At 38.2% G+C, this 25,089-nt stretch overlaps 1 protein-coding gene across 4 annotated transcripts in view; it reads right to left on the bottom strand.

Moving 5' to 3' along the window:
* The window catches only part of LOC142032804 (vesicle-associated membrane protein 2-like), a 52,194-nt gene that overhangs the window by 18,293 nt on the left and 8,812 nt on the right, over positions 1-25,089 (bottom strand). The gene's annotated exons all lie outside the window — the stretch shown is intronic.

Here is a 25,089-nt window from a genome sequence, read left to right as displayed (position 1 = left end):
ACCCCACTCATGCATTGCCAATGCCTTCCCACAGTGGCAGAATGAGAGAACACAGTGTTTTTCTGTGAATCATTCCCTTTTACATTCTGAGGTCTCATTAATGCTGCTGGAATTAAAGCCTCATTAATACAATGTCAAAGTGCCTAGGGCCACTAAAGTTAGTTCCCCAAAGGTACCTTAAGCTGCAAAATTCAGTTTGACAGTATTGCCTGTGGGCTGAGATCCCTACAGATAACACTGACTGTCACAGAGTCCCAGTGATGGAGCAGCTGTTTGCAGAACCACAGCACTGCTGTATCTTACACTTCTTGTTTTTTAACTGTGGGTGAGAATGTCATTATCAAGCTTTAGTTGAAAGAAAAGAACTTGAGCCACAGACAAATTGGTCATCCTTTGAAGACCTCTATTAAAAACATAAAAGACCAGATGCTGCTGCCACCTGCAATGGAATTACTCCATTGAAGGGCCATGGGCCAGGATCCCAACAGGATTTATTCTGAGTTTACGCTGTTGTCACAAAGGATCAAAATCTGACTATAATATATATCAGACTCAAATAACACAAAACAAGATCTCCCCGGACCATTAACAACTTCAAAGGGAGTTCCTTATACAACAACAAGAGCTAAAATTGAAATTGTAAAATTTCTTTGCAGTGAAGGAAGTAAACAGGCTTTTTTCCAATCAACCCAAGCAGAATTTTTTCTATGGAAACATTGTGACACACTGTTCCCTACTACAAACATTAACAGAGCTGCCCTCTTGAGCTATGTACTGTTAGCAACCCAGAGCTACATAAGCAGTGTGTAAGAAGTGTTTTTCCTGGCCATGTATTTTTGCTAGTAAGCATAGCTTATAAGTACAGTGGTGTACTTGGTCAAAGCTATGTGATAACTCACAAGTTCAGTGCTCTGCCATATACCTTTTCTGCCCAGTAATTTTCATCTTTTTTTTGCACGTCTCAAGCTGTCCTTAAAATGATTTGGCGTAAAGTAGACACTTCCCAATTTGTTCTCTTCCAGCATCCTTGCTGCCGTCTGATTTGGTTTCAACTGTATTTCCTGGGGCTTCCTGTGTAAGGGAGGAATGGATGGGAAGAATGGGTATTTTTACAGCTGCCCTGACCATCCAGCAGGAGTTACTGTAACTACCAAAGAGAGATGGCAATCTTTATGCTAAGGTATAGCAAGCTTGTAATTAACATACCTATCGTCATTAATTACATAAAATCCAATACAAGAGCAACCAGAGCTGGGTGCTGCCTGCAGCGCAGAGCTACTGTTTCCAACCCTTTTGTCTCTGGAGTTGTGCTCTCCTTACACAGTAACAGCAGCTGCCTCACTCACGGCCTCAGGGGTCAGAGCCATGAGCTGCCAGAAGCAGCAGAGTGCTCACCAGAAGAGGTGCAGCACCTGCTACAGAAGGCACAGCACAGGTGCCTGGACAGGCTCCAGGAAGTCAGTCCTTAAGCACAGGGCTTTAATGCCACCAGCAGCTCTTGCAGGTCAACAAGCCATGAGCCCTCTCTTGTCATTAGGCAGCACGTAATATCCAAAATAGACAAAACAAGCACAAAGATACCTGCATCACCTCTCCTCCTCCTGGCCTCCCAAGGTAGTTCAGAACAGGACAGAGGTGTCTCCATGCTCCTGGCTCAGCCCTACCAGTGTTTGAGCTCTGTAGAAAGCATCCTGGCCAGGCAGCAGCAGAAGGCAGTACCTCTGTGAGCTAATGTGGCTCCAGTCCCACAAGGCGTCCGTTAAGAGTTTATCTTTGAACCTAGTAAAGAAGGGGATTGAAGGCCTACACCACTGGAAAGCACCAATATTCTCTAGGATATTTTAATGCAAAAATGCTAGAATGAAAGTCCAACCTACATTTACATAATTACTCTATTATTGCCTCTGTACTGTGTCATACCAGCTTATAATTTCTCAGAAGCATTATCCTAAGAAATTTATGCAAAACATTAGCACTATGTTAGAAAGGCTTTCTTTTGAAATATATGGAGCATCACACCCTTGAAGTCCAATTTCCTGTGGCCTGGCATGATTTTTGGGAGCCACAAAAGAATGCAAAATCCATACGAAAGCTCTGTCATTGGGCCCCAAGCCATTAGACTTGTGTACTATTTTCTTTTTTTAGGAAAAGGAAAAAGTTACCATTGATGCTGAGAATCTTCACTCTCAAGAACAGGTCAAACTAATTTTGAACGGGGAACAAAGCTCTGTTATTGTTGGTGAAAAAAAAGGTATAAATCCCTAGCAAATATTCTTAAATGGCAACCACTTTGTGCAGAGCACTGGGGTACATTCTGGGAGAGTGAGAAGTACACTTACTTCAGGACAACTGTACCACATGCTTAGACCCTTGGCACCTTGGTCATTCTTTATATAACAGTAGTTTCATCCTTGCTCCCCACCATGCCAGATTTTGCTTCATTTAGCACATGAGCAATCTGACTGATTGAAAGCAGGTGCTGAATCTGTGTATGTATGCAGTCACCTAGGAAGAAACATTTGGGGACTCTCCCAGTGATTTAGTAAAATGCTCAGCTGATTCAGGCATCCTCAGTTCTTCCGGTTACTTGCTGGGCCTGAAACTGGTAGATCAAAATCATGACTGAGAGATTTCTCATCTCACCTCAATATTTTGGAAGCAATTTACTACTTAGCTCTAATGGTTAAAGGGAGCTGCAACTCTAATTAAGAGAGTATTGGAGATATCCAGTGTTACTGTTTTCCATTTCAGCACATGAAAGAACGTTAAGGATGACTGCGTACCTAACGTTTTGGGAAGCTGCCTGACACATACTTCCATTTTTGTTCACATGTGTGAGCTACGTAGGAGAAATTTCTTTGTGTTAGGTTAGGGGAGGGAGATGCACAATGTGAATACCAGGAGGATGCCAGGCCACCACTGTGACTTTGTTACAGTTTACATTAGGACCTCAATAGCTGCTTTCAGCAACTTGTTTTAACCATCCAAAGTGCTTTTTAAAGCCGCCAGCTATAGGACCTAATACCTTCAAAGTCTTTATCCTAACAACACTGCAATAAGCTAAGGAAAAGCTATTATCCCTGCATATGGCTGGGAAACAGGTACAGGGAGATTAAGTGACTTGCTCAGTGGCACAGAAAGCCTGTGGCAAAGCAGCGCAGGCCTCTTCCGTGCCATCCTTTTGCTCCCCTCTTCTTCAGCTACTGCCTCCAAATGAAAGCTCACAACCCATTTCTCATAGCAGGAGTTATTTTCTACCTCTCAGACTTAAATAGTGAGAAACACACAGTTAAAGATTACAGCACCAGGAAAGTGTGAATTACATCAGACAGCTTTAGCTGGTATCAGCTGGCAAAGCTCAGGAGAGGGGGCAGTGAAAGTGCATCAATGCAGCAGATTTGACTAATGATCCCTATAAAAAGTGAAATGAAAGAGGCAATTTTCTATGAATCCCAGTTTCCTCTTTCCTCAAACCCTTTCTCTGTTGTTCAAATAAAACATAAAATTGCACTGCCTCTCTTCCTCTTTATATTTTTACTGTCCAGGTACCATATTTATATAGTAAATAGTTACTGTTGTAGCCAAACTTAGGTATATTTAAGGCACTGTTCTTCCATTTGGACCCCTTCAAAAGGCATCTACCCATTTGGGCTTCACTGCTTAAGTGGGGTTTGACAGTCTGTGGTTCCAAAGGCATTTAAAAACAAAACAGAACAAAACACAAAACTCCCCTTTATTTAATTGTAAAATAAATCAGAACACTTCCATATCTCTGTACTCTTGAGATTTAACTCTAAAATAATTATTAAAATTAGCTACAAATGCAAATTCATACACTATTTTATTGACTAGGGATGTCAGTGAAGATCCTGGACCTAACAGTAACTGTAGAAACAAACCACTCTCACATTGTCCCTGGTGCTGAGAGTGTTCATCTGTGAATTTAGATGCATCTGAAAGCTTTGAGGCAGGGAGGATCTCTAAGGAAATAAAGGAGCTCTATAGCACTAGGGGTTTGCTGTTAGTTTTGAACTTGCTTTGTTTATTCCTATGCAGTAATAGCTAAAAAAATTTTTTCCACTGCTAATTTGCAAAGGGGTCGTTTACTGATAATACTTACAAGTCTTCTGCTTTCTAGAGGGATTTGCTAGTTCCCAGTTTTCTGTTAATCGGATTCTACTACATAGGATTTTATTTCTGCAGTAGGTCACTGGCACAAAAGCTTTCTGAACAATCAGTTTGGCTACATGCAGTTTGACACAGTCCTAACAAAATCCAGTCTAACCAAAGAGGGAAGACTAAAATTCAGTGCTATCCTATTTACATGCCATTTCTCAAAAAAATTGGTACCTTGGATATCTAAACTCCTTAAAGTTCTGAGCCTTCCAGATTTGTGTGCTAAACTGTACAAACTTAACAATAGTACAGGCCTAACACAGCTCTGTATGGACAATTATGTTTCTGTTTGTGAATATATAGATGCGTGTGTCTAGAAATCAAGAGACATTAACTATTCACCCCAACACCTCCTATCCAAATTTTTGCTTTTCCCATAGTGAAATGGGATAGTGTCAAATGGCAGGTCCTGTTACTCTTTCAAAACCACACACTAATTCTATCAGGAGAGGTTCAGAGAAAAGACGACTTACTTCTAATGCCCCTGTAAAATTAAGTGTCCTTCAGAATTAGCTTCTCAGCCTTCTTACAAGTAGATAATGATGTTCTCTGCCTGTAAGGTGAGAGGACTCTTCAAAAGAAAACCCTGGCTAGAGAGCATGACCTACCCAGTTCCAAGATAAATGCACACAGTAAGGTAATTTTCTTTTCAATTCAGTTGCCCACTAATCGTATGTATTTCAGATTTCTAGCTGATCTTCCCCTCTCCAGTTATTAACTAGCCTATTTTAATGGGCTAAGTTTATCCTTGTTTTCATCCTACTAATATCACTTTCAGAGGGGGAAAAAAAAAAGTTGCTCTATGGGAGTAAAGAAAGTAATGATATTATAAAACTGGTTAGGGTGAAAAGATAATTAGGATATTGATAGGGGAGTATCACTACTGGGCTAGTAGACATTTGCATACTTGGGGGTGGAGGGATTTTCAGACCATGGAAAGACGTTTTCAGTCCCCTGAGACTTCACAGAGGGAGCAGAATTAACTCCCAACAAGAGCAAAACAGGCTTCCTTCACTACCAGGGAACCATCACTGCTTTAACAGAGATGTTGTTCTTAACTGTGCTTTCCAGTGTTCCATCTGAGCCCTTCAGTATTCAGTAAAAATGTGACTATTGCCAATTAAATGGCTACAGACTTTAACTTAGACTCATTCCATTCTATGACTATCAATTTTAAAACAATTTCTCATGCTATTTGTAATAATTGGGTAGTAATGAGTAATAGTGAATTGGCAGTAGAAAAAAACCAAACACCTATAAAAGGAATTAGCATTTGAGTTGTCTTAATTTTGTGAAGAAGTTATGCTTTGAACACATTTCTGTTCCCAAATGTGATTTTCATGTACTACCAGTAATATTCTACAAGGACTCTCCCTTATTACAAAATATTTACTCTGATCATCAGCCAAAGAATAATACCCTACATTTAATGTCCTGGGAACACATTAATTAAATATTCCCACCATTTTATTATGACTGCATTGACCATCTGGTGTGCTAAATATGCACACAGAAGAAAAATAGAGGAACTTTAAGACATCATCTTTAATTTGATGATCATTTGTTATGCTAGTAATGACTGACTAATTTATCTTCTCCAGTATCTTCTATTCAAGCCAAATTAGTATTACTTACAAGGCCCAAAGCACCTGAATTCTAAATCAAGCCAATTAGTTCAGCCAAATTATTTTTGTGACAAACATAAGAATTTGCCAGAAAGAGTTGCATTATTTCCATAATTTCTCTAATTTGTAGTCTTCACAACAACCAGTTGCGGTGACTCAGGCGGGGTTTCTGTTAGTCAGAAAAGTAACACAAGGCAAGACTCCTTTTCTGAAATACCAACACTACAGATTTTTTTAGATCCTTCTTGCCCCTTGCTGTCATCTTTTGCAAAGGCTGTAGCTTAAGATAAAGTCAACACAATACAGGGATATTGATTCATGTGTTGTGTTAACCACTGACCACGCTTTGCAGAGTAGTCGATGGATTTGCCTAAAGGATGATTAAGGGTTAGATGACTCAGGGCATTAGCATACGCATTTTATGTTCACAAATTAAAAACTCAGAACTACACTATAGAAGCCAACCGTCTAACATATGCTAGTGTTAAGTGATCACCTCTCCAAAAAAGCACCTGCACATACAAACTAATTCTACCATGTCATGCCAGTTGACCAGTCTCTTCTTCACATTTAACTAGACAAAATCAAGGTTTAACAAAAATGTATGGAACTAATGAAGCAGACAACCAAGTAGACAGTGACCATTATAACCTGTAACCTATCTGATCCACTTAAAAGAGCTCAGCCTGCTACTTAAAATGCAGTTAAGAATTGTGTTGACCCAGACTACACTAACCAAATCTGGGCTCTAATACACTGTGATACAGGTTTTAATTTTTACACCATAGCACTTGCTTCTCCAAAAACAGTGGCAGTGATGAGGGTTCCCCATCTCTTCCCAGAGAGGCAGAGCAGCAAATCAAGTCTCTCTGGGAATAACTGCAAGACAGAAGGAAGAGCCCCATATTACTGAGCACCCAATGGAGCTGGTTAGCTTGTGGGGCAGCCCCACTGCACCCTTGCTGCACGTGGGACCTCTGCTTGCCTACCGTCAGTAAGGCACACTGGAGCAGGGAATCTCCACTGCCCTGCTCAGATCAGCAGGGGACTTTGCCCCTAACAGACCTCTGCATTAGACTAGCTACACATCTGGGTAATCTCTGATCAAATTATGTATCTTTTTTTCACAGCTACAAGGACTGCAAATCTATATACTTAAATACAGAGAACTGAAATAACTAAACGACTCTAAAGTAAATAATCTCCTTTTTAGGTCATTTCCTCAGACTGACCAGTGACTTTAGCCAATTTTAGTCCCATATTGTTGGGATTTTTTTTCTTAGAAAAGGGTTAATTCTCATTATTTGCTGATTTGAAACTGACTGTAATCTTTATACTAAATAAGGTTTATTTTAATTAGAGAATGGAAGCAAATACAGGTGTAAGCAATTATAAAAAACATTCTCTTAATATTTATATTGACATTAACATTATATTGTGAAAAAAGAGAAATGTAATTTATTGCTTTCTAAATTTTGTTTGTTTAAATTCTTAATTTGCATCAGGCTGCTTTTGGATAGAAATTACAGTTTAGTAAAAACATGTGGAAAATCCATCATGTGAAATATTCATGATAGTTAATAAATAAAAAATATCTTCAGTGCAATGTCTACACAGAAAAAATACCAAAACACTGTATTGCCCTAAAAGGAAATTTTTAAAAGGAAGTATTATCTCTAGTTCCTAGGTAGTATTGACTGTACCTTCTATTATTTCTTAAAAGATTTCAGAATTAGCAGGTTTCAGGTTCTCAAAGTAATTTCTTGTCATTAACTGAAAGAATACAAGCTTTTTTTTTTTTTTTTTTTTTTTACTTTCCTCAATTTGTTAACCTTGAGTGTCTGTGTTATGATGTGGGCTAAGGGCAATAAAACTGCCACAAAGATCAGTTCTGTAATCTGATTTTGTCACAAGACGGTTACTATTTAAAATTAGTTGAATATACATCAAATGTAGCACTCAGCATGGGTTGCCAATTTCAAATAGATTGAAAGGTGTAGGTAAATAACATACCATCATGAAAAAGACTAGAATTTTGTTGAAAAAAAACCCCTCCTTATCCTCCATCAGACCCATATGTTTTTATCTTAATCTAGCTCATTTGAGTTGATGTGGTCTTAAACTCCATCCCTGAGAGCTCTTGACTGTGCAAGGTGCATTGGTAGCAGCCTTTCTCCAGTTACTACAGCTCTGTGTTACACACTGAAGTTACCTTACACACCTGGAAAAATAACGCAAAGACTGATCATCACAGGAGGAGTTGCACTTTTCTCCCTAGAAAACTTTATTAAAGGAATTTTAGTTTATAAATAGGAGAGTGCTTTTACTGGGCATAAAAACAAACAACAAAAACTCACAAACAAAAACAGATTCAACAGAGAAATCAAATCCTCGATAACAAAAAGCCTTTCTTTTTCTTGTGCTAAGTTACTGATCTGAAATTAGGGAAAGAGAAAACTGATTGCAAACTGAAACAACACTGGATTAAAGCAGAAAATCGCCAAAGCATACCAGGCTGGGGGAGAGAGGAAGCCTAACAGAACAAAGCTTCACTCAGTGTCTTAGTGAGATATGTCTGAAACAACTCAAGAATAAAGCAATAAATATGCTGAAAATGCAGTCAGTATCATTGCTGTCATTTTCCTCTTCATATTGGAAGAAAAAGAAGAAACACAATCTGTCTTGGAAACTATAGGGGAAAGATATAAATACCAAATACGTTGCTAGAGAAATGTTTCAAAAATTCAGGACTCTTAAGTCAGAGTACATTTGAACAAGCCAATGACGTTAAACATCCTGGTCTGCCAGATATTCCAGATTCACAAATCTATATTTTCAACCTCCAGAGCAATCACTAAGGACACAGTTTACTGGAAATGGTCAGCTTTAAGCAAAGTCCCAACTCCTACTTCTGAACAGGAGTCGATGTACTTGAAGTTCATGCTAACGTGGTACGTTATGGATAGACTTCACCTATGTTTCTCGTGCAGAGGAGTAAGAGCATCCACTATTTCTAACTTTCTGTGTAGGCTTCCAGTATCATGGGCTATACCCAAAGGAATAAACAGGCAGCAGCTGGGCAGGGAGTGGGAGGGAAGGATCAGAGCAGACTTTGACTCAGCCATCCCCTACTCACTGACTCACGTACTGGTGCAGACAAAACTGCTGTAATTTGTTGCTGGTTGCAGTCAGTTAAAAGTTCAGTAAGATACAGAGGAGCAAGAAAGACTCTCAAAGGAAAGGTAAGATTGATATGCTTTCCCTGCTTTTAAGTAATATTTTTTGGATCAAGGATGTTTTCTGTGCCTGTCTTTTGAGAGACCCAAATTAAAACCTAGGAGGCTTGGGGGCCTTCCATTTGCCTGTAAATTACTTCCCAGCATTCTTGTTGCACTTTAGAAGGAAATAAACTATTAACATGCTTTTTTTTTTAATGAAAAAAGCCCCAGCAACAACAAAACAGTTGAAAGAAAATCACATTTCCAACAGCAGTGAAATGTTCTTGTAGCCTTGCTATGTACATCTATTCAGTGGCAGTTTCATCACAACTGAACTTTATAGGGTAATTACCATCCTTACTTATATTAAAGCTTAATTATCAGGAGGCTTATTAAGCTTAAATCTTCTCTAACTACTTGGCCAAGAGAACTACCGTGAACATTTTATCCCACCTATTCATTACTTAAACAGCAGTCACACAGTATGTGCACATGTTAAGAGGGAATAGCAGAAGTATCTGTACAGAAAGCCAAACTTTCATTGTTATTTCCCACAAAATGTCATGTTCAGTTCTTGAAAAGCTTCCATGAAATGTAGCTACCATTTGCAAGTGACCATGTCCTTATCACAGGTGCTCCACCTTCCCACAGTGTTATGATTCATATGCAATGTATTTTCTCCCCAGTTTCAACACACATCAATTACTGAAACTAGATTCCATTTAACCAATCAAATATGCTAAAGCAATAAAAGAAAACTTCTCATTTCAAACTCTCATTGAATGAAAAAAAACAAAACCCCAGAACATTTTGAATACAACAATACCAGAGTTTTAAAGACCTTTTAAGGAAGATCTTTAAGACTACTTTGCCAAATAAATCATCTGGCAAATGAATATGAATTCATTAAATACTGCCTAACAGAAAATGATACAATCCATATTGAAACATGTTTTAAGCACTTTAAACATGTAAAATAAGATTTGTCTATATCATCATAGCTATTTCTCCTAAATTCTTTAGACTTCCCATCCTCATGGGATCACTGAGAGCCTTGTAGTTTCCCCTTAGACTATGCTCCCATCTTTATCTTACCATCTGTCTTTCTCTCAAAATTCTGATTATTTTTTTTAATGACCATCTTTGTTTTACACAAAGACCTATGTTTAAATCACATTTCCAGAACCCCTAGTGTGATTTCAGAAGCTTACAGACACACTCTGTGGATCAATGCTGAGGCTGAGATACAGCACCTGATTTTCTAATTTAGTTGAGGTATTTAAATCAACGTTGTGCACACCTGTACATTTGCAAATTGCTACAGTCCAGAAACTGAACTTCAATTTTGCTTTCTTTTCCCCAAATAAATCCATAAACTTCTACTAACTCAGTAAAGACCAGTTTATCTTGGTACTATCTTTTAGTCGTTACACTCAAGAGACTGCCTTTTGCCATTTGTTAAAATGCTTAGACACTTTGCTGAAAATCTGTTGTGAGTTGCATCATTATAAGTGGTCCTTGGGGTTCTCTAGATAAATGGAAACACTCTCCTCCATGTCTGCTGAGTGAGTATAGCTATTTTGCTTAGCATTCATCTGAAACTTGGAAGTTAATTATTTTTACAATACTTCAAAATTAATCACTTGTTCCTCATCTCCTTTTTTGAAAACAAAAAAGTAATTAGGATTGAGGAGAAACGTTTGAGATTTAAACCTGTTATGCTTTAAAAGTCAAAGACTTAATGAAAATTTGAACTGTCCACATGTTATTCAAGCGAGAACTAAAAACTGGTGAGAATCATATTTGGGACAAAGCAATCCATTTACAATCAACCGTAAAGTCCTGTTTATATTAACAAATAAAAAGTCAGATCACTGAAGCATTCCCGTAGCTAACATTTCCTGCCCTCAAAGCTACTCTTCAAGCTCTCCTAGTCTTTCCATCTGTGTTACAACCCTTGAAGGGCAAAGTATTACCTCCTGCTATTGTGATTGGGATACAGATACATACTTTAGTTTAGAGACAAATGTTATTCATGCAGTTTGTTTCCATAAAAAAGCTAAATAACTTTCTACAGCTATCCCAACTAAATATTGGGAATTAAATCCACCTGTCCACAACAAATTCAGCCCACCTACAGCAAGATTCAATGCATTGAGCTATTTTTATTATTATTTTTTTAATTCCTCTTTGGCTCCTGTATACATTTTCATTTGAGTCATCGTGCTGGTGCCAGTGCTGTAATGCAGGCCTCACACAACAGGTTTCAGATGTACAGTTCTTCAAACACTGTTGGGAACCATGATGACGCGCCAAACAGAGGAAGAAACGTGCTGGGCTGTAACCAGTTCCCTGGGTAACAAAGAGATACTATTAAAAGAGAAAGCGGTACCACGGTGGTAAATAAATAAATGCATACAATAAAGACCCACAAGCATGACTAACTTTCCTAGATACTGCAGAGAATAGAGAAGGGCAGAGCATGTAAATTTATGCACCTTGTATCTGTGAGGAAACAAAAAAATTCCTCACCAGTTAGAAGGTCAAATAATACCCTCATTCACAAGTTCCTTTTAGGCAGCCAGGAACACTGCCTCCCTGTCCTTTTCCTCTTACCTCACCACTACTTTCCCAACTCTCTTTCACATTACAAACAGCTACTAAGCAACAGGAGATTTGCAGAGAATGAGTCATTCTCATGTGGCTGATAGGCTGATGCAGGATGGAGATTAGTGACCTGACAACGCACAATCCCAGCATCATTGTGCCTCCAGATAACCAAGACGGTCACTGAATGCAGCAAAACTTATTAAATGATAAGTGCTTCAAAAGGATACAATTATAAGTCATGCCTTATAATTCTCACAGATAGATGTGTTAGCCTAGAAAGAAGACTGCTATACGTTAGATGCACAGTTGACACACGGCATTAAGCATACCATACCTATGAGGTATTCCCTTAAAGTTAACTAGCCAGTAATAAAATTAGATTTTATTTAAATGGCAACATGAAATCTTTAGGCTTTGGACTGATAGTAAAAATTTGGGGAACTAAGAATAAGGGAAGTGGGGCATAACCATGCAAGGTCACTCAGTTCCCAATGTAAGCAACAGATTTTGACATAACTGGGAGTGTTTCTGACAGAAGACATCCTTTTGACTGAGGTTTTACCTTTTTTTTTTTTTCTCCCCTAACAGAATAATGGCAAATAGAATATTTATCTGGAAAAGGCCTCAGGAGTTCATCTTGACCATTCCCTTATCTCCAGGCAGCACTGACTTCTACTTCAGATTTGAAACAGGTTTGTCTGCCTCAGCCTTGTCTGCTTTTTCCCACCAACGATATTTGTATCAGACAGTCTGATGGTTCATTTAGCACTTTTAACTCAAGCAACGCTCCGCGGGCACCAGACAGAGCCATTAATCCTTGCAAGTATGCTTTGCAATACTTAGTGTTAGGGCCTCTAAGTGAGGGCTGGCCAAAGTGTTATCTGTAGCATAGGTCCAATTCAATCATTAATCAGCTGAGGGACTAGAATATCTAGACAAAAAAAGAGTTGTGAGCTGTGAACATGAAGAACCTTGGTGCCTGCATGAAAAACTTAACAGCAAGCTCTTTATTTTATCCATGAAGTCCTAGAGTGGCTGAACATCTGCAGAGCAATTCAGTACAGGAAATTAACAGAAGTCACTTTCCTTGCCAAGTTTGGTGGAAATCTCACTGACTCTGGATGAAGTGTCTATGAAATCTTTTGCAAAGTACATTTTAACCTGTGAAGGGACCTGTTCAAATCCAAGCAGAGTTCTCTCATTACCTGTTCTCTTTAAAACCGGGTTGATTCAGTTTCCTAGTCTTAAATAGAATTGGCTAACTTCCTAAAAAACTCTAATAATATACTCATAAAAACATTAAAATTTGCAGTACCAGCTGTCTGTGAATATTTAAATGAGTGCGTTAACCGAGCCAAGTGTTATCAGAAAGATAAACTACAATGTTATTGGAAAAAACAGATTTTGAAGCCTGATTCCAGTGTTCAAATTGAGGAGGAAATTACAGAATTAATCCGGCCAAAATGAATAGACCACATTTCAGTTATTTCCATCAGATTTCAAGTAAAAACAACTAACAGCTTGTGAGTAACCCACTAAATAACAGTTCTCAGAGATTACTTTCAAATGATTTTTCAAAAAAATTGTTAGATGCTCAGACTTCTCATAGGCAATTACAATTTGAAAAGTCAAAGAAACAATAAGCTGTGAAGCATTGATTCACTTCAAAATCATAAAAGTTACTAGGGCAAGATTTTGTTATGCAGGCTATTTAAAAGAGACTGAAGAAATTCCACATATATTTATGCAAGAACATATATATATATATGTGCGTCTGTATGTATGCATCTCAAAACCTCAAAAACAGTGACCATTAGAGCTCAGGGAGAAGATGCTAGACATTAGATTATTCTCCAGTCTATCAAACAAAACCATAGCGGTCTAAGGTTAGTGGGTTATCAATTCAAATGGTTAAATGAAGGCTAGACTCCAAAAAAAACCCCTGAACATCAACAAACCAATCCTTGCTGTAATTCAAACAAATTTGTAATGGCTTAAAAAGCAAACTGTGAAATAATATAGCTACATGACACAAGAAGTCAGAATTTAATGGCATTTTGGCCTTAGTCTGTGTTTCAAGCTGCAGTTTATTTGGGAAAAAAAAACCACAAAACAAACAACCAAGACACAAAAAAACCCCACCTCTATTTGAATTAATTTCATTTTTATCAGTAACTGCTATATCAAATTTAGGATAAAGTATATGTTTGGTGATTATGCTAATCCCATCACACTGCTACATCCAAGTTATCCACATAAATGAAATGTAATCTGTAACTTGCAGAAAAAAACCAATTTTGCTAACAATCTCATCTTCTGGGGCATTTCTAATTTTAAAGGTTTTCTTTCTATTTATTTTGCTCATATACTCTTTATATAAAGTCACTAAACACTAACAGAGATTCTTAAGTCTTTCATGAGTCAAAAGAACAGCATAGAATTTCCAATAATGAACCAGTAATTATCACAATCTCACCACCACCCATCCAAACAAGTGTAGTTAAAGCAGGTTTATTTTTTACTTTGTGCTCACACAGGGAAGTAAACACAATGAAAAAGATGATCCAGCTTCTTTTATCAAGGGAGCACCTGTCTAGTTTTTGGCTCCACTATTGCATTCTGCTCTAATATTCTCTGGATAAAGCTGTACCAAATTCATAGTTTCTCTCCAGTAAGTTTCCTGCAGAATCAGGACCTCAAAAATATCAAAACATCTGAGTTATTGCATAGTACCACAGCTTTTTAAAAATAAATGCAGGTTCTTACTCGTTATAATTGTGTTGCATTCACATGATTACCAGCAGCCATCATATGTGATACACCATCTGTGCATGTGTGGGTTAACACCAATACTTCTGCAAGGAGCTTGAAACTAGCATAAGAGAACAGTTTGTAAGTGGTTATGGATATCTTGAGACCATGCAACTATGTTTTATGGCAATGTTCCAGAGAACCTGCTGCATACTTCTAAATACAATCTGAATGATATTTCAATGATAAAGCAACATTCTAACAGTCTTTGCTAAGTATTTTTTCTTAAGATTTTTACTAACATTTCATAAGATTCAATAGTTTTGAAGAGCCTGATTTTCTGAAAAAGCCTCTTTTTCAGAAATTTGCAGTACCACTTTGTACTTTTTTTTCTTTTCTTTTTGAAAGAACTTCAACTTAGCCTTCAATCTTGCACATGCAGTTTTACATCTGAAACTAATTAGAGACATTATTTACCTACCTACTTGATGGCACGTGCAGGTAGTTCAGAGATTTTTCTTGACTTCAGTAAGATTACTCTCCACCATCATAAAGGAAAAGTGGCCAATCTGACACAGGTATTTTACTTGTGAGAAATGCCTTGATGAATTGCATTTAATCTGAAGAGCTTTCTAATCATGTAAATTCAGAGCATTCTGACAAGCGAATATGTCTGAATCACACATATTTGCTTTAACTCAGACTGAAAAAATGACAGCAACTGCAGCACTCCGTCATCACCTTAAGAAAGCAATTATAGTAAAATATTACTGTCACAACTCCACAATGTATCAGGCAATATCCAAGGGGCTTTTAATAGTAGAGTATAGCTCCATGTTACCATTTTAGATGTCCTGTGGTGCAATTGGAGACAATCATCAATGTCCAAAAGGAAAGAACATTTTTGCTTAATTCAGTTATAAGCAGCAGCAAATTAAAGTAGGCATTAAACTATTCTGACTGTATCCATTAAACACGGACACTTTCCAAAATATCTAACCTTGTGTGAATGTATTGAGTCAAACAAAGGAAAGAAGAGACAGGTTTGAGTCTGCTAATTCTTGCTTTTATTGGCTTGATAGTTATTACTTTGAAGATATGTATTGGACTCACAAAATTTTTCTGTGGTACACACCACAGAATGAAACACAGATTTCAGTAAAGGTGCCAAAAGAAGCGTATTAGTGATGGCTTGCTTTATTTTTATCATTTGTACGTTAGTTTGCTTGGAAACGAAATGCATCAAAGCAGGACAAACACTCAGTCCACTGGCTTATTTATTTATAGAAAAAACACTCATGATATTATCATACTTCTTCACTTTGTATACAATTTCTGTCTTTTCTGTGGTTAGGGTCCCCAGTGAGTTTTTACTGATACCAAGACTGAGTCTTATTCCTTCTACTGGTCTAAAACAGCAGCAATATTCAGAATTACTCCATTTATTCCCTGGTTTATGATGTCATTCATTAAAAATCAACCTTTTCGGACTATATTATGAACTGTTCTATGAGAAACCAAACCAATAAAGCCTGGCTTCATATCCAAAATTACTACATCACTCCTCAGTCACCAAAATACCTCCAGCTTACCTCCCTTACCATCTTGCAAGACTTGCTAACTTGTGATACTTCCAGTTCCTGCCACATCCACTAGCTCTTCTCCAGCCTTTCCCCTTCTAGTGAGCATCAGAACATTTGCCGGTGAGGTCCAGACCATCCCTACATACAGCCAGCCACAGTAACTAGTAGTGCTCCTGAGCTTCTTTTACTGACTTTTCCTCAGCTGGCAACAATAATTTGGGCCTCATCTCTACCTAGCCGCTGATTTCCCAACAGCTTTTAGGAATGTCTATGAGGTCTTTACCACTCTATTAAGTTTAGCAGAATAGTAAAGAGGCAATCACACAAACTGCAGCTTCTTGGAAAGGCAGGCCACAGCCAGCACCATTTAAAAGCCTTGCATGTAGAGACCTCTTTTTAGCCTCTGCTTTTGCTACTGTTATTCCAACGTGTTATGCCTCAGTCATGTCAGTGGCTCTCCAGGAGAGGAAGACACTGTTCATTTTACATAGAAGTGGTGTAACAAATGACCAGGCAATAACTCAGCTTTCAAAGGACATTGCTGCTTTTCTTCTTCTGCATTCAGTCACTCAACTGCCCTGAATGAAATAAGAACATGAAAAATGTGGGGTGTTTTGAAAGTACAAATAAAAGCATCCACCAAAAATGTTTGTATTGATTTAAGTTCAGAATAAAATTAAAAATATTTTTTGCCTGAAAATCCACATATATGGCCAGTGAATATGTAGTCCAAACACATTCCCATTAAGAAAAAATCCTACTGGAAGAGCATAATGGAACAGTTCAATTCTAAGTACTCAAAGTACTTTGAATCTTCTTATAAAAGTCAATTCTGAGCGGCTTGCATCTCCTCCACAAACTCATATTGCAAAACAGCATTTGAAGAATGTTTTATTGTACTTGCCTACATTACTTATTAACCATTCTCATGTGATCAGTTTGATGATAGATTTTAAGGGTCATTTGTGATTTTCTAACACCTTTTTCAAAAGTGTACACATGGGGATACAGATAAAGACATGTATATACACCAGTTGATTAAAGCAATCTATATTTAGTTTCTGTAACTTAGCATTTAACAAGCCACCAGTAACTAATTGTCTCCCAACCTTATGCATATCATTCACTAGTCTACTTTTTTCCTTTTGTTTTTAAAATCTTTCAAGCATTTTCAAAACCCTAGGAAAAAAATGGATAGCTCATTTAGAAAAGATCTTTAGCTGAAAAAAAAAAAAGGTTGTGGCTTCAGAGTTACTTCACCTTGTACCAGCTGAAGATCTGCCTCAGAATTTATACAGCAAACATACCAATCTTCAAGCACTGTTATAGAGAGCTTTGTAATTTCTTAAGTCAGAATAACTGGTGCGAGAAAAAAAGAAGTTGACAGAATAGAAAGAAATTGGGAGAGAAAAAGAGCCCTGAGCAATAAATTACTTGTAACATCATTTCTCCAGTTTCATCCCCCACAAACTCTCCAGTGGAAAACAAAGAGGGAGAACTAGTGATGCTTCATTTCATTCTTATCTACAGATAGCACCCCAAAATTATAATTTCTTTAGGACAGTAGTTCAAAGTTAACCCACCCACAGGTCCACACTGACTCAATTGCAAAACAGACTTCCCAGCAAGGCAAATGCGGAAGCTACAGATGGATAGTTGTACTACCTGGTATGTGCTGTGCAGTGAGATACGGGCTCCTTAATTAAGAAACCTACACATAACTGAAACAAACAGCCTCTGGAAGTAAATCTGTACCAAAAATCTGTAGCAGAAAAAAACCTACCTAGACTTTAGGAGCTTCTAATTGGGTGAAAGACTCATAATAGTTAACACATGCCTTTTGCGACAAGTTAAGAGGTTTATAGAAGAGTAAATTAGCTAAAAAAATAATTTCAAGATTTCCTTTAAATTTTATCTGTTACTGCCTGGAGACCATTCTCAAAACTGAACAAATCTTTCTGAATTATTTATTACAAAGAGTATTGGCTATGAAATCTAACCTTTATTCAGTGCTTAAGTATTTTACACACTGCATTTCTCCTGTTACATTAATGATACAGACAGTCCAAATGTATTTCAACCCATGGTTCATTTACTACTAGGGGCAAAGCCTGATCCTCAGGCTTGGCTGTTATTTTTTGTAACTTGTGCATGTCTAACCAAAACCTCTTAAGATCAACAAGACAGTAAATGTGCTCCTGCAATAGCTATTGTATAGTGAGATTCCTAGTATTGCTTCTGTTTGTAATCTTTGCAAATATTTAACCCCTATCCAATTAGGTACAAATTCTGAACAATGAGACAACCTGACTCATGACATCTATAATGCAGATAGGTCTCTAACTTTCTTGTTTGTTTAGCTTGTTAGCTTATAGGGACAGGGAGCATCTCTTGCAGTATTTGTACATGATCAAGTAGAGCAGAGACTCTAAACTCTACTGCAGAACGAAATGCTAACAGTTTTAATGTGGATCTGTTGTTCCTTTCAAGCAAATATGGAAATTAAGGGAACACCCAAAGTTCTATCTCAGACACACTAATCCTGTGAAAGCAGTGACTCACCTAGTAATGGCTTTCCATAAATTAGGCAGCTAAAAATGGGTAGGAAGTGTGAAACCATTAACACTTTCTGTAGTGTAAATTCTCTCACTGCATGTGAAGAAAATCCAAGGCAGTAAAAATAAGAGATGAAGGTGTCAGTACCCGTCATGTTTAGATATGTTGTTAATAATTCAATCTTCCTCCTTTGGAGCGTATGGGTTTAGAATGAATCATTCTCTATTTCCTTTTTCAAATGAAAACTGAGGTTTTGTTGCTCACTAATTCCATATGTTTTCTTCCCAGCTATTAAAAGAGAAGAAATTAAATATGGCTAATTGCGTGTGTTGCCAGCATCATCTCATAGTAGTACCCTACTGTAGCAATGTTTTGTGTGTCATCTTCCATACATCAGCACTGAAATGGAAATGATTGGTGATAAAATTGACAATATACGAAGGAAAAGCCATACATGGCTTTGGGAAACATAAAGAGTTGGAAGAGGAGACACTGCACTTTTGTATCCACGAATGGTCTTTGGGAGTAGCACTCTCTTTCACTCCACAGAGCAGGTTGGTTGCTCTGGGCTTGGCAGGAACAGCACGTGCCAAAAGGGCACCACTGTGATTACCGCTTTGTAGAAGTGGAACATGATAAAATAAAGGTTGAAAACTGAAATTTCAGGGTTCTCAATGTAGGCATCACTATCAATCCAGGAAAAAAACAGCAGTTTTGTGGAGATGCAACTGCTCAAATGTGTAGAGAGATAAAGCAGAGAGGCAAACAGCAGCACCTACAGATAGTTCTGCAAGGCTGAGCGTTTAACTCAATTCTTTGACACAAATTTGGAGGACATCAGCAAAGGGAAGACATTCATTAAAGCTCTGGGACAATCATAAGCATGTAAGAGAACTACATAAATCATTTTTACTCACTTATGCTACTCAATTTAAACCAGGATGTTCTATCTTCTCTCTTAATTCCCATTAACAGTTGCTAATTCTGAAGGGGAAAAAAAAATCCATAAAATATATACAATGGCTGTATTTGTCTTAGTTTTCCAACAAGATTTTAAATCTTCTTTGGTTCATTTGTCAATGTTTATATGGTGAAAATCTGTGCAGTGCTGATGTTGCCAATACCATTGTCTTTAAGACAGAGGGGTATTTTGATTGTTTCCAGCCTATTAAAACCATTATCCCAATTAAAATCCACTGTTTGTTCCCCCACTTAAAAAAAAAGCTCTGTCTTGCAGACAGGTGGTTTTAGAGGGAAATCTCTCACCCCCCACTTCAAGGAGTTTTCAACCTTATGCATTCACTTGAACTTTCAAATCACTGCCTGCATGTCTTATTCATGTTGTTGCTCTGCCCTGTTGTACCAGACGTGAGACACCCAGGGCCTGTGGGCCATTTACACATTTCTCTTGATTTCAGCCAATTATATATGGCTAATACAGGACTAGTACTATATTCCAAGAATCAGTTTGCTTTACTTAGATGCGTATTACAGACTGGGGACAAGAAGGAATGAGAAGATGCTGGACGCATCCTCTTCTACCTAGTATGGTATTATACAGTCCACAACCTTTGGCTTTTATGAACAAGGTTAGTTCCTGTGCAGACAATAGCCACACACTGTCCCTCTGTGAAATGTATTCTCTATTTCTCTGATGCTATAGACATATGACTTAACATAGTTGTTACTGTTTTGTTGTCATTAAACTTGCCATAAAGGATATCTCCACATAGAGAGGATAAGCACCAACAACACATCCTGTGTAAAGCAAAGTACTACTGAGAAGAAACAAGTAGTCTTCAAAGCCAGATTGCCTGAACTGGGACAACAGCCACCTCAGTGGACTGGAGATGAGGCCCCCAAAACAAGAGGCTGAATTCCAACATTTTAATTTGTCAAACAAATTCTCCATCTTAGGTAGTCTGAAAAATAAACAAAACAAATTGCCTATCCCAAAACAACCCATCTAATGCACACACACGCAAAGAACACCAGCCTCTCAGGATTTTATTTCTAAAGACAGAGCAAAACACTGAGTTATCAAATAGAACATGCTTTGCATCATAACGCTCATATGTGGAATAGCTCTTACACAGCATCATGGAAACATCTAAATTGAGCATTCTCCATACACATTTGTACAAAGCAGCTGTCAATAAAAACATCAGCAATACAAAAAAAAAACCTGCATGCTCCGAGGCAGAGGTGTTTGTTCCTGTGCTGAATATCTTCTCACCTAGAAATCCCACACTTACATAGAGCATTAATATCTTCTCTCATAATCTTTGTAAGGTCAACTTACTTGTCTTTTTGATCTCCGAGTTAAGCATCCTGAACATTTACCTGAATATGCCCAAGAGCAAGTTCTATATAAAATCTATGTTGTACTTGGAAATACAAAATACACTATTCTGGAAAAGTAAAGCCTTCTCAAAAAGAACCCTATTTTGGTTATGGCAGTAACTATAAGGAAATCCCAGTTCCAAACACACCCAATTACTTGGACAGAGATCTAGTAATTAAAGATTATCTTTAATTACTTGAGTCTTTTTTTTTTTTTTTTTTTTTAATATGGGAAAGGAGAGCCAACTACAATATCTTCCCTTTGTTCCACTTTGATAACAGGAGGACAGAGACAGCACTAATTTCCTTCTCTGTGCAATAGTGAGGTGGTGTGATGTCTAATGTAGCTGTGGGTTGTGCATCCCAGTCTATCCTTGTGTCCTCTTCATTCAGTCTCTGTAGCTATAGTAAAAAGGAAGCAGAAGCAACCTCTTCCATCCCAAAGACATGTGATCCCTGATTCAGCCCTGCTATAGGGCTTATTGACAGACATGGTTTGGCAGTAGAAGCAATGGTATTGCCCAGGTAATAGTTCCTGCATGAATACTACATAGGGAAATTTAACATGTTGCTTCATTTTTAGCAGGGCAGAGATCCTATTTCTCCTCATTGTGCTCCCAGTGTACGTGTTCAGTACAAAGCCAGTCAGCCTTTGCCCAAAAAGCTCTTTAACTGGAAATAGGGAAAGGATGGCTTAGCATGACCACCTCTCTACCTCTGTGTGTACATAGCAAGAATACCTAGAGTTCTACTAGCTAATTAAAAGAGTTTGGGAGAGGGAAAGCTTTGCTTAAAATTTCAAGTCTCCATTACGAGACAGTATTGGGCTGTTTGGTTTGTTCAGAGGTCACACCATCTCTCATGTGCCTAGTATTTTTGCAAATGCTGAGGCATCCATGATGCTGCCATTTAAGATGTGAGGTTAAAGCAAAAGAAGTGTTCTCCATCCTGACAATTCTCATTTTTCTGTACTGCTTCTGAGAGAAGCATTTATAAGGTTGGGGCTTGGCAGAACAGAAGATGCAAAGGCTTTGGGGAAATTCAAAAGTTCTGTTTGGTGTAAGAAAGAGTCAAAGCCCTCACCTTAATTCCTCATATATTCTAAATTCATTTTCCTCTGAACTCAGCCTACAACCAGTCTTTTCTGATACGAAAGAATGAAGCCACGTTTGCCTAGTTTATTCTCTCAAAGACACAGCCAAGAAGAATAAACACAGATTATTCTACTTGGACCAAATTAAAGGAAATTGTAGCTTAGAGCAGAGGGACTCCCTTTGTTTATTTGGCAACACGAGGGAATTACTGTAGTCCTGTCTCCTGTCACCACTGACAGCCTGTTCGATACGCTTCTGCTGTTAGAGCCCTGAAATGCATGCTGCCATCCCAGTACAGATTCAAAGGAAGGCCATTTCCACAGAAAGTTAGGCTAGGAGCCCTCTGTCACTTGGAGCTGTAGTTGATGTTTGCTGGTTGGTGAATATATAATCAATCTGTAATTGAGCCACCTCAGGAAGGGAAAAGTCTCAAATATATGCGGACAAGTCACATTCACCACTGGGAAGTTGCAGGGAAAGGCAGATTTTTGAGATAGACCATCTGCAGGTTAACAAGGGACCACAATGAATACAGAACACTGTATTGAGCGTATGAGTCACTACCTAAGACACCTGGCTGCCAGAGACTGTTATGTGACTGTGCTGTCAAGAGACTGAATGTTGGCTCGGTGCAGCAAGCTGCAAGTATAAACACCTATATTTATCTCCTCTCCTACGTACGCTCACCAAGTTGCTATCCCCTGTCTGTTATTCAAAATACTTCCCCACCGCCCTTCAATTAACAGGAGTTTTTCATTTTTTATCCTAAATCCCAGATGACAATTTTTTTAAAGATATGACGAAATCTTTATCAAGTACCTTCCTTTGCTATTTACATGCATAATACCATAAACAACCTGCACAATCAGTTTCAAAGCAAAACAAAGGTTATATAAATAAACATAAGCCTTTGAAAAAAATCCTTTCAACTAGAGGAGTTTTGCTAATGGTTGCATATATCCAAACACTGAAGCACAACTACTCTCATCCAAGATGGGGAAACAGCAGTCTTCGCTGTAAACCAGATTCAGTCCTAAGGACAAGCAATGCTAGAACAAACCCAGAGACAAGCACCATGACCAAACAACAACAACAAAAAGAAAAAGGTGCAGTCTTAAATTAAATTAACATTTGGCTAGTCCCTGGTTTTGCTGAATGTTTTACAATATTTGGGGATTTTTCAGGTTCACTCAGCAAAGTATGTAATGCTTAATTCATTGGGAGTTACCTTCTGAACTACATTTTTTTCTACTTTTTTTAATGTTTTCCTTCAAGTTATGCAATGCTACTGCAGAATCTCAGAGTGAAAGTATCTTGTACAGAATGATTTAGCTCTGAGCTGAGCCTGATTGAGAGCCAGTAGCCATGTTGTCTCTGAGGATTTTGGATTTAAACTTCCTAAACAGATATGACCTCTTAGACTCCTTTTCCCTTTGCAGCATAGCACTTAATCTTCTAAAGGACTTAAATACTAGCAAGCATTCAGTGCAATCAAACTTAAGGTTTCTGTAGTTCTTTGACTTGCTACAAGAACTACAGATTCCTCCAAGACTACAGCAAGTTACTCAGAAATCTTGGTACCTCTTGTTCACTGACAGTGCACAGGAATGAGGGTATTTCTGAGAGAGGAAGTTCGTTCTTTCTGGGTACAATACTCCCTTCCCCAAGGTGCAGGCCCCCTCTTGAGTCATACACACACACTATCTGTCTTGTTAAGCTCTTTCGTCTGCCCAAATATAGAGAGCATTTGATTCTGTAATTGTTATGTTTTAGTCTAAGTCAAAAGTGCCTTCTTTCTGCATTACAAGTTTCACCATCCAGACTACTTATGAAATAGGAAAGGCTGGGAGAGGGGGCTCAGGACTGAGAACAGGCTTTATTTCTAAAACTGTGGTGGTGAAGGAGATCCTCAGCAAACAGCTAACTGAGAGTCAGCAACAAGAAACATATCAAGTTGCATAGTTTGTAACTGACTTTGCCAGGTGGGGGTTAAACAAGAAAAGCACCTGCCAGCTGTGATTTCTGTTAGGAGATCATTCTACTGCTAAAACATTTCAGTCTCTGCACAGAACTTAAAATCAAATCCGCTCATTTTCCCCTAGAGTTAACTGCATAAAACTGATTGTCACAAGGGCAATGAACCTGCTGATGCAAGGGTCTTTGCTTTAACATTTTTGCTGTAGCCACACATCAGTTATGAATATGAAATACAAGAGACCATGTTGTTTCATGTGCATGAAGTAATTGAGAACTGCCATGAAAAATGTGCATGTCAGTGTCAACATGCCAAGACACACAGGGCATGTTCTGCCCTTCCATTACCTTGTAGTCTCCCTAAAATGTTCAATGCAAAGAGAAAACCATCAAAATGTTAAGTGACTTGAAATATTTTTGTACTTATATCATCTAGTAAACAAAGTTGCTGAAAAATGTCACTGTGTGATCTTCATATACCTGTGGGAGACAATATCACAGCTGTCAGGGAATGACTGTACAGCTCCTTGCTGGAAAGTACTCGTCCAACATTTCAGAAGCAGACTTTATAGCCTGGTGGGATCTCTGCTAAACAATTGGGATATCCAGACTGCCAATTGCTTCCAGGAAGATATCTGCTGATTCATCCTGGCAGTATCCACTCTCAAGCTGAGCTCTCCCCAGACCCCAATCAGCAGAAAGGCTCTCAACTGCAGCACTGACACCAGCTCAGAGAACTCTGCCTTGAAATTCTCGGGTTAGCTGATGGGCTATATATAAGTCTTCATCAAATATCAGTCAGCTTTTGAACTGTAGGAAACAACCAGATACACAAAGCCTCCTGGAAGGACTGTTTTGTCACTCAGTGCACTTCTGACTGAAAACAAACAAAGCTATATTTGTACACAACTGCGCCCTGCAAATATGAGTACTTGGCCAGAACCAGTCCTAGCAAATCAGGCCTGCAGCATCCACCACTCTCACCCCATACAAGGGATGCAAGGTCATTCTGCCGGTTTTGCTTATTGATGCTCATTCTGATGCCTGTTTAGGAATCTTCACATTTTTACTTATAGTCAATTCCAATTATCTTGTGGTAACTGTTTTGTAAGATTTGATCCCACTCAATATGTTTGGCAGCACAAAGTGCCATGCCAAT

This window comes from Buteo buteo, chromosome 7 (assembly GCF_964188355.1).
Source record: "Buteo buteo chromosome 7, bButBut1.hap1.1, whole genome shotgun sequence".
Lineage (NCBI taxonomy): Eukaryota > Metazoa > Chordata > Aves > Accipitriformes > Accipitridae > Buteo > Buteo buteo.
The sequence above is the reverse complement of the archived record's forward strand: the minus strand, read 5'-3'. Positions and strand labels throughout refer to the sequence as shown.